Source organism: Agelaius tricolor, unplaced genomic scaffold, assembly GCF_023055355.1.
Source record: "Agelaius tricolor isolate 1412-34295 unplaced genomic scaffold, bAgeTri1.0.p SCAF_3, whole genome shotgun sequence".
Taxonomy (NCBI): domain Eukaryota; kingdom Metazoa; phylum Chordata; class Aves; order Passeriformes; family Icteridae; genus Agelaius; species Agelaius tricolor.
In genome coordinates this window covers 35015104-35025366 of record NW_027269263.1, presented here as the reverse complement: position 1 = coordinate 35025366, position 10263 = coordinate 35015104, and the positions used below count along the sequence as shown (strand labels likewise).

At 42.2% G+C, this 10263-nt stretch overlaps 1 protein-coding gene across 3 annotated transcripts in view; it reads left to right on the top strand.

Annotated features, from left to right (window-relative positions):
* Positions 1-4343: 4343 nt before the first annotated feature.
* The window catches only part of CNOT2 (CCR4-NOT transcription complex subunit 2), an 85900-nt gene continuing 79980 nt past the window's right edge, over positions 4344-10263 (top strand). The window contains exon 1 of one of the 3 annotated variants that reach the window (XM_071423435.1): positions 4344-4576. The gene's annotated coding sequence lies outside the window, so the exon portion shown is untranslated. Of the gene's footprint in view, positions 4577-5055; positions 5191-5281; positions 5490-10263 lie in introns of those variants that run through there. The other 2 variants (XM_071423432.1, XM_071423433.1) reach the window with 2 other exon arrangements.

The window sequence follows — 10263 nt, the reverse complement described above, 5'->3', positions numbered from 1 at the left end:
TTGTTTCAAAAGAGAAACAGCACTTCTGACCAGGCAGCTCTCCAATGACCACCAGCTGACTGCAATCTTGAGAACTAACATAAGAAGGGTTTCTCTTTCCCCACTGCCATAACTCCCATCTCTTTGGGGATAATATTGTTCAGGAATGTCAATCAGCACCTACTCTGGCACTGGCTTGTGTCTCTAATGCTTCTCTCCCCTGGAAAACATATTTCCATCTGCATCACTATTCTTCTCTGTCTGAACAGACACTTGAAACTGCTATCTCTAATTCTTGATTTATCCTCTCATTTACTAGCACTCTGGCAGACTTCTTAGTTGCTATACAGCAATGTGAAGCATCTTATTTTGGGAAAATGCTACATTTTATCTCCTCTTTGGGGTCATATTACTTTCCAGAATTGGCAGACTTCTTTTTAAATTTGGTATTTTTTTCCCCCTGATACTCTGTTATAATTAGCACTAAATCAGACACTGAAGGCACTGGAGCAGAAGGCTGAGAAAGGGTTCCCTGGTAGTAAAAATATGAAAGACTGAGATAAAGATACTTCTGCTCCCAATATTCCCTCCTGGAAACTACAAATCCAGCAGATGAGAAGCCATCTGTGTGGATACCTTGTGATGCATTTTAACGCTAAAATAGTAATTGAGCTGCACTTCTAGGGCTTCCCTTGCCAGCAGCCATCCCTGGAAATCCCCTGTAGGAGTGAAAGGATAGATAAGGACAGTGCCATGGAAACAGCTGATCCTTCCCTTACCTTTCCTAAATACAACTGGAAACTAATTTGCAAAAGTCAAACTAACTAACCAAATATGCACAAATCTAAATATTTTGTGCTTGATTTCAGTGTAATAGTTAAGAACTACGAGCAAACACACTAAGAAAATGTGAGGTCTCAGCACTTTTATTCTTGAAAAAAAAAGTGCTGTCAACACCTCTCTGTGGTGAGATCTCTAGATTTGGTGTACATTTTGACATACCTTTATCCTTCTGTTATAGAAATATTTAAAAAAATCAAATAGGCTATAATAATGAAAAAAATCTGCCACGTTCTTCTAGGGCAATGATTAATGCAGTGCAGTGCTGTAACTCTACAACCTTCCAAAGAAAGCGACGGAGAGACTTTTGAACATCATTAAGTAAGAAAGACATTAGGGAGAAGCTGCAGCTTCAAAGTCATGAGTCTCACACTCACATTTGTAAGCCCAGCAGAAAACAGAAACCTCTGCCTTCTGCCAAAGCAGTATTTCACTGTTTTAGCTGATCAAACACACTTTGCAATTCAAGTTGTTTCTTCCAAGGGACTTAATCTGTAATCTGGGAAAGAAAAATACAACCTTGTTTCACCACTGCTGAAAAGCTGCCAACTCTTGCTCTAGGTGATTGCACTGTATTTGTTTTTCCTGAAAATATGGTGAGAATACATAGGTGGAGAAAGAAAGACCCCTGCTGCATTCCAATTAACTTTTTTGTTCTATTTAAAAATTGCTTATAAGGCTGCTAATTTACCATGTTCTGCCTCCACTCATAACTGAGGATGGTGATCTTACTATGATTAATTTAATTTCATGTTTTGGAGAAGTGGAACAGCCTAACCCTGCCCTACACATACTCTGGGCAATTTCTCCCACTTCTGGGACTGCATTGCCCACATCTGTTGGTGATACTTTGAGTTGCTGAGCACTGACAAACTCTCTGGAGCTAAGCCTCATAAAAACTGCAGAGAATTCCCAATGAACCCTGAGATCCATAAAGCATTTGGGCATTCTAAGCACACCTGACTCTCTTGATGACCTCTTCCCAAACTTTCCAGCAAAGTGCTGTAGATTTTTAGCCTTCTGTAGGTATTAGCAGAAGCATTGGCCAAGAAGTCCATAGGGCTGGCAGACAAGTGTTGTGAGTGCTTCAGAACACACACATTCAGGGCCCAGCTCTCAGGAACTTCAGGTGGAAGGCTGTGTCAATGGCACCACGTGGATTGTGGTGCCAGGACAGTTGTAATCCTGCTTTCTAGTTCCTTCACCTGTGCTGCTACAGACAAAAGTTTTCAGATTGACTCCTACAGGCATTCTTACACTGATTGAAGATGGATGTGTATCAGTCTAGCCTGTGAAATAAGTCAATAGTAAGAGACCATTGATTAAATGAGAATAAAAATAACAGATGCATATCAGTTTGTAGACAAAGACTTAAAAAAGGAGGTAAAACGGTACCATACATGGTTCAAAATGGATTAGGACTGTCCACACAAATTAGCAGTCCTAGTGTTAAATGAGCTCAGGGCACTTCTTTAATTAAGCAGATGCAACTGTGGGAAACAGCCTCACCTTTGTAGCAAAATGTACTGAGTCAAGACTAAAAGCAGCAAATGTATGAATATATACTTGACAATACACCTTCTTTAATGGTGGCCTTGGATGTTATTTTAACACATTAAAACACTAAATGCTTTCACTTTCTTTAAGAAAACAAAAGAGGAAGTAGAATACACAGCTACTACAGCTTAAGTAATGAACTTCCTCAACAAAACACAGACTTAGGCAGAAGGACAGGTTAGATTTTTTCAATTAACAGAATTTAAATCACAATTTACACACATTGTGAGTGCTGGTTAGGTTGTTTATACTAAGCTAACCAGTCTAACACAAGATAACACACTTTTTTCCCCATTACTAGCTCTGTTGAGCTATTCAAGCTTCTTGTCCTATGAATGCTAATTAATTTGCATGTAAACTAACTTTGTAATGAACAAAGAGATCAGTCCATGTAGATGCAATGACAATATCAGGTTCTTAGTTTACTTGCATCATATTGCTGGGTATTGTCTTAAATCACTTCTCTTTGGGAAAATTGAATGAAAATTAGCTTTTAAAAAAAGAAACTCAGATCACTAAAGTGTGAAATGAAATATAATGAAGCAAAATGTTTATAAACAGATATAAAGAATCGGACTATCTAAACACTTATTTAATAACACTGAAGGTTAATTACATTGATTGTATTTTTCAGTCTAAAAGTACTGCTTTTATATTTGCTTTGTAGTAAAAGAGGAAATGTTTGATTTTTCAGACTGAACAACAAAAGTGGTCCAGAAGTTCATACTATAAACAGCATGTCACTTTTGGTACTGTCTAATCGTTTGATTCTAGCAAATGCATGAATTCGTCACAAAGGAAAGATTTATGATTGGAATAATAAAATGCAATGCTTTCCTGGATGGTGTATATACACATTCATTTCAATGACACAGCAGCCATGCTCATCACACAGCTAAAGCTGGTGGCATTAAGAAACTGGTCTCTTGGCTTAAAAGGAAGACTGCTCTTTTATCTTCAAAACATATTTATGTTGACAGACATGTTACTGTAGTACCTTTATCTATAAAATATTAGTGTTATGTAACCTGCTGAATTCTTCAGTAAGTCTAAATTCAATTTGGAGGTTCAAAATCAAGCCCGAGAAGAAAGCACATGTGTGAAACTATTGAAAGAAACATGCTATTTCTGCTCATCTCTTTGCTTGAAGTTTTGAACTTTACGATGATTTTACAACCAAACTAAGGTGTCAGTGCCATTGGGTTTTTTTTGATGGAGCAGAGCAGCCAGTTCACAATGATGTTGGCCATCATCCTGTAAACACTTATGCACAGGCTTAGCTTTTATACCATTGACAGTTTCATTGAATTCAAGGGGATTATTTGCATGAGTGTTTTGTGCATCAGCTCTTGCTGTATTCAAGCCACTGCTATAACACATGTTTTGAGGGTCGATAAATTAAAAATCCACTTGGGTCATCTTGTAAATGCTTTTCCACTTTATTAACACACCAAGTGGATACCTGGACCTGTCTCTCCACTGCTATCACACGCAGAGGAAACAGGAACTTTGACACAATTTACCCCATCCTCGGGTCGTTCCTGACCTAAAACCTCCCCAGGATGACAGAGAGGCCAGGCCGCTCCTTCTGCCCTCTGCGATCCAAAGGGAATTGACAGAGCAGGGCCACGGGGGCCGGGACGCCCCCTCTGGAAGCTGGGGCGCTTCCCACGGGAGCGCGTCCACCCGGGGTAGGTCTGCACAGGCAGCCGTGGGGAGGATCGGGGAACCCCGCTGCGCCCTGACCCTGCTCAGCCCCACGGCCCGCTCTGGCCCGGCGCTCCAGGCCTGCGCGCCGCCCTCTCCCCTCAGAGAACGAGATCTGAGCCGGGCGCGCCCCCGGCCAGCAGCGTCTCAGCGGGGCCGGCGGAGAGCGGCAGCATCCGGCAGCCCCGCGGCCTGCGGGCCCTGCCCCCAGCACTGGGCCGCGAATCCCGCGGGAGGCGGAGGGAGCGCAGCCGAGGGAGCCTCGCTGCTCCTTCCTCCTCCCCTTCCTCCCCGTTCCCCTCAGCCCCTCCGCAGGGCCGGGCCGTTGCGGGCGGTGCGGCGGCGCTGCCCCCGCCCCTCGGCGCTGGCGGCCGGGACGAGCGGCGGCGGGGTCACGGCGGCGGCCGGGTCAGAGGGTAAAGGTTGCTCCCCCAGCATCCTCCGTGCTGGATACTCAGCCATCTTGGATTCGCGGGACAAGAAAATTCATGCGGTGAGTCCGGCCCCGGCCGCCCCTCCCCGGCCCCGCTGCCGACCCGGGCCTCGCCGCCGTCCCGGCCGCGGCCCGATGTGCGAGGCCCGGGCGGCGGCGCGGCCCTTGGCGGGGCTCGGTGGACCTGGGGCCGCCCCACCGGGTTTCCGTTTGCTTTTGTCTCCGAGGGGGAGCGGGGGGGACGCGCGGCGCCCGAGCCGGGGGCGCAGCCGCAGGCCCGGCCCGGCCTGCCGCCCCCTTCCCTCCTCCGCGGCCGCGGGCGGCGGCGGCCCCCGGGCGCCGCTCCGGAGCCGGGCGAGGCCGCGGCCCGGCGGTGTTTGGGCCCCGCATCCCTGCGGCCGCCGTTGGCAGCTCGCCCTGCGGCCCGCTCGGCCCGCCCGGCCCGCCCGAACGGCTTCTTCCCGCCGTCGCCCCGCCGGCTGCTCCCAGGCCTCCTCCGTCCCTCCGAGCCCGGCCCCGCGGGGCTGCACGGCCGCCCGGCCCCCGCCCGCCGCCTTCCCCGGGCCCGGCGCCGGGGCAGCGGAACCTGCCGCCCACGGCCGGGGCTGCGGCGGCCCCGCGCTCCGCCGAGCGGCCGTGCGGCCTGCACCGCGGGCCCCGGGCGGAGAAAGGGGGTGACGGGGGTGCTGCTGGCTGGGTTTCGGCTGAAAAATTATTTTCTTTTTTCTTTTCTTCTTTTTTTTTTTTTTTTTTTTCTGCCTGCGCCTGTTTCACTCTCCTCCTGGCGGTGGTTAAGGCGGTGTGTAAACAGGTTCTGGCTTTCCCTCGGACGTGTTTGTAAAACAAACTTGAAAGGGATAGAGCGCGGTCGCCGGAGGAAGGAATCAGCCTTCCCCTGCCCGCCTGGGCGGCGATGACAAGCTCTGGCGTGAATCTGACCCGTGCTGGGAGAGGAGGTGGCACTGGGTGACAGGTTAGGGATAAGAGTGGGACAGTAGGGCGGTGGGGAAAGATGCAAGTGTCAGAGTTAGCAGTTTGGTTATCGTATGTATGCTCCTGGTGAAAACAAGGTACCAACTAATGGGTATTCTCGGTTTTAGGGTGGGTTTTTGTTGGTGAAGTTACAAGTAACTTTGTTTTGGAGGCTCTGTAGTGTGGGAAAACTAAAATAGGCTTGTGTAAGGTGGTATTTGCTTCTGCTGCTTATTCAAACCTCACACAAGCATGTTTAATTTCTGCTGTCTCTTTTGTCAGGGAAAAAGTTGTTTCCAACTTTGCACTGTTTTATCCCCAGGGGAGGAGAAGAACTTTCGGTGTATCTTTTATAAATATATATGTGTTTGTGTGACTTGAGTGTGTGAAAGAGACACTCCTGTGTGCCCAAACACCGGCAGCATCTGGTGCTGGTGACTGGCTGCTAGTCTTAACTCTTCTGCTGGGGAAAAATAGGTGATCAAACCTGCTGTCATATCTGTTATTGGAAAACCTTATGTTTTGGGAAACTTGGATTTGTTTCAAACTGTTAAAACTTGTGAAGACCTGCAAGAGCAAAGTAATTGTAGAAATTTATATTGCAAAGGTGTCTTCTTTTGGATCTGGAAGAATTGTTGTGTATGTGTTGATGTACTTTAAGCTCTCTTAAAATGACACATTAATAGAACATGGCTCACAGGATCAAGTTTTGTGAACTTGAACATGATGTATCTGTCCCATACCTTTTTTCCCCTCTTCTTTTTTTCCCCCACTTCCACTGTTCTTTATGTTGAGTATTTAGCTGGTATGCTAAACTTCAAGGTGTTGACTGCTTCTGATTTTAGAAAGGGATTTGAATACTCACTTATCAAGAGCTGACTGACTTGACTTGCAAGTGTATTTCCGTTTCATTTTCAGGAAGCTGTTGATAAAGCTAAGAGCATAGTAGTAGATAAACCTTGTCTACACATCTCTTCTAGAAACTTAATATTGCTGTCAAAGTAGTCATTGTTATTGCAACCTACTTGTGTGTCAGTTCTATCAAGAAATGAAAGAAAAGCCCTTGGCTAAAACTGAAAATAAAGAAACCCCAGAAATTTATATTAAAAAAAAGATTTGAATTCTCTTTAACAGAATCTACTTTTAGATAATTGTCATTTAGTGGAAAAAATAGGACAGTTAGTGTGTCCTGAAGTTTGATGCTAAAAAATTTTCCCATAAGTGTATGTTTCCACCTGAAAATTCTGGTCTTTCCCTCAGTCACTTCATATGAAAATTGTGTGTGCTCGCAGTGGACCGACAGATCTCAGAAAGTATTTCTGGTTTATTTTTATATTTGTAAGTGCATTTCTGTCTGGATAGAGATTAGCTTTGAAATCAGGAACATTATTGCTTTTTAAGTATTTGTTGTAGCTTTCTTAAAAATTACCCTAATATTCACGTTAATGCAAGGTCTGTAGTGTTGTAATTGCTAAGTTGTAACCTCATTATGGTTTTAAAGGGGCCTTGTGTCATAACTTTGTTTATTCAAACATATCTTCCACCTTCATCTTTTTATGAACTCAGGAAGTGAACAGAACTTAAAAATGCACCATAATTGAATTAAAACAGAGGTTTCTGTCACCTGGCTTTCTGACTTTATCTGGAAGCTAAAGCAAATATTGAATGGCTTGTTTTCCTATGAGGTAGTATAGAAAGTGCACCAAGTACAGAATTTTGTTCAAAAGAAAGTAGACCCCTGTATCTAACTTTTAAAATGATGTCTTGTCTTAAAGCTATAATTTGCTTGAATAAAAGGCACCTTAAAAATGTGTTATTAAAAAGAAAAAAAAAAAGAAAAATTCCTAAATTCATGGCAGAGTATTTGCCACATTTCTTGTACATGTTTAAAAATGTTAGCTTAAATAGAAAGCCCTATACCAGTTTCTATAGAAGTACAGTACCTTAGGAAGTCAAATCAGTATTTTTACAACAGATTTAAATGATTGCTCTGTAAATGATCTAAATGATCCAGTTTTTCTCATTTAAAATTACTCTTAATACAGTGTGTATGTGAATTTCAAGGATTGACAAAAGCATAGAAGTTGAAGTTAGGTTAAATTTGCTTTATCTGAGCTTTTGAGACACAAATAAGTAAAAAAAAGTATGTGAGCATTCTGCTATACAGCAGAAATCCGCTAATATATTTACTTTAAATTTATGTCTCAGTTGCACTGCACTGAACAATTCAATATAACTTGTTTCAGTTGTCTTTCCTGAGTAGAATTGGCCTTTCCCCCCCCCCCCCCCCCCCCTTTTTTTTTTTCTTTCTAGATATGCTTTAGCACATAGGTGCTATGTTTGTGTGTGTCCTGTTGGTCTCCTGACCCAAGTTCCTGGAAAAGAACACCTGAGCATATGAACACCTGAAATTTGTGTGTGGTCTCCTTGACTTAAAAGCACCTGCTTACATGCTGATGGTTAACTTTGTGCATGAGTTTTCAGGATGGATGGTGTATTTTGACAACTAACTATGCTTTTATTGAGCATTATAATAGCATAGGAAGAATTGTGTCAAATGAAAATACTGCACAGTAGGCTATTTTAAATTGTCCTTGTGGAATTATTTTGGTTTTGGAGCAGCTGTGTATATACCAAGCATGGTCTGTGCTAATCAACAAGAGATTCTTATGTAGGATTGAAAATATTTTTGTGTTTGTGTGCAAAAATGAAGAAAAAACCTAACAAAAAACCCAAAAACCCAACCATAAAATCTTCATATTGCTTATAATATATATTTTATCTTTCATTTTTAATATTCTAATAAAATAGAATATTTTTGTTGTGGTGGTGTGCACTAGCTCATCTTCTGCTCTGCTTGTGTAATAGGCTCCAAGTCAAGGTGTAAGTGGTTCTTGTCCAAAGGGGTTACTGAGAACCCTTAATTTGTCTTGCTGTAGCACTGGTTATCAGTAGCATTACAGAAAAGTGTGCATTATTTTTTTCCCCCTGTCTTGGTTACTCTGCCATCTGATTGCTTTTTGCAGTGCTAATATGTATAATTTCACAACTCTACGTTTCCTAGGAGGATTCCTTTCAAATTATGCTGGTAGGTTAAAATTTTATTATAATGAAGACTTTTTTTCATACACTATCTCTCTCTTGTTAAATGGAAATGTAAGAGTTGTTAATCAAAAATTCAGTAATAAGTAAACCATTGTTTCTTCCTGTTTGTCTTTTGATTTGGGATAATTTATAGGGTGATATTTTTTAAGTATTAGTTTTCACCCCATGTCACTTGGGATTTTTTTCCTTTTTTTTTTTTTTTTTTTTAGTTTATTGAACTTCAGAAGCATTTTTAAAATCCTGCTTTCAGATTTTTTATGTGCTTGAGATTGATCAATTATGTTTGAAAATAGTTTGCTGTGGTCAAGTTATTCATCAAAAGGTGTAGTTTATTAAACTGAAAACTGGTATAAAAGGCTGCTGTATTTGTGGTACATAAAATGGAAACTCTTGCTTTGCACTGCTGTTGCTGAGCAGACAGTAATCCAGTGGGCTGAGTTGGACCATGCTTTCTGTGTGAGTTACCTTCTGAAGTGGTGGGTTACTCTGGGTAAGTCATTTAACCAATTCATAGCCAAGTTCTAGTCTGCAGTAAGAGGATAAGGGTTTCCTATGTTTCACTTGCCTGGTTCAGGACTTCTGTGGAGCCACATGCCAGTAGCAGTTAGTACATATGGTTAGCAAAAACAATGTTAACCCCCCCAAAATGGCCCTGTACCAAGTTCAGTAGGTGGCAGTTGTCTGGTTTGTCCTTACGTGTTTCAGAATGGCATTGCCATTTTCATTGCAATCTAAATATGTGTGCATTTAGAAACAATAGCAGGGAGTTTTTATGCACCAAAAAGAGGCAAGAGTTGGACTTATTGTGGCCAACTATTTTTAATTTTAAAATGTTAACATTTACATTTGTAGGCAATGTCTTGGCAAGCAAGTTTTTCTAAAGCTGTCTTTGTAACACAGACAATGATAATGTGATATCATATATTATCTTTTCTGTAAAAGGGTTGTCGGAAAATGCCTGTCGTGGTGTAAAATGAGCAACTAATGCTTGTGTCAGTGAACTCTGTACTTGTCTTACTGTCTATATGACTGAGTTTTTGCTTTGAGCTTCACTGGAATAGTATTTTTCCCCTTCCAGCTTATGAAAACCTTGCATTGTTTGGGGTAGAATGACTATTCCTTGTAAGCATTTTTTATTTGAATCATGAAAACTATTCTTGCAAAGGAAATGTTGCCAGAGAATTATAATGGTGGAAAAAATGTCTGCCAGTCTTCCTTCTGTTGCTCTGCTGTGCAGGGGACTTGTTTGGGTATATACTTGAAGTCTTTTACCATTCAATAGTGATGAGGTTTGTGAGAAAGTACTTGTTGCATATAAATATTTATTTTTTGAAAAAGTTATAAAACAGGAAAATAGCTGTGAAGCACGTATTTTATGTAATGACCAAGTAAGCTAAAAAACGTATAGAAGAATGTCATCTCTTGAATATTTGTACCATGTATTGTTATGTGGAGAAGTGAGAATCTGAAAGGTTTTCAAATAGAAATCAGCTGTAAGCAATGTCAACTTTTGAAAGACTGACAAGATGATGAGCAATTCTGAATGTTGAAGTACCTTGTAATACTGTGTCCATCTGTAAAACTGCTTGACTCAAAAAATCTTTTTAATGAGATGTTTGATTATTTATTGCAGTGCTGGTACTGGTCTTGATACTTTTCCTAACATGTCA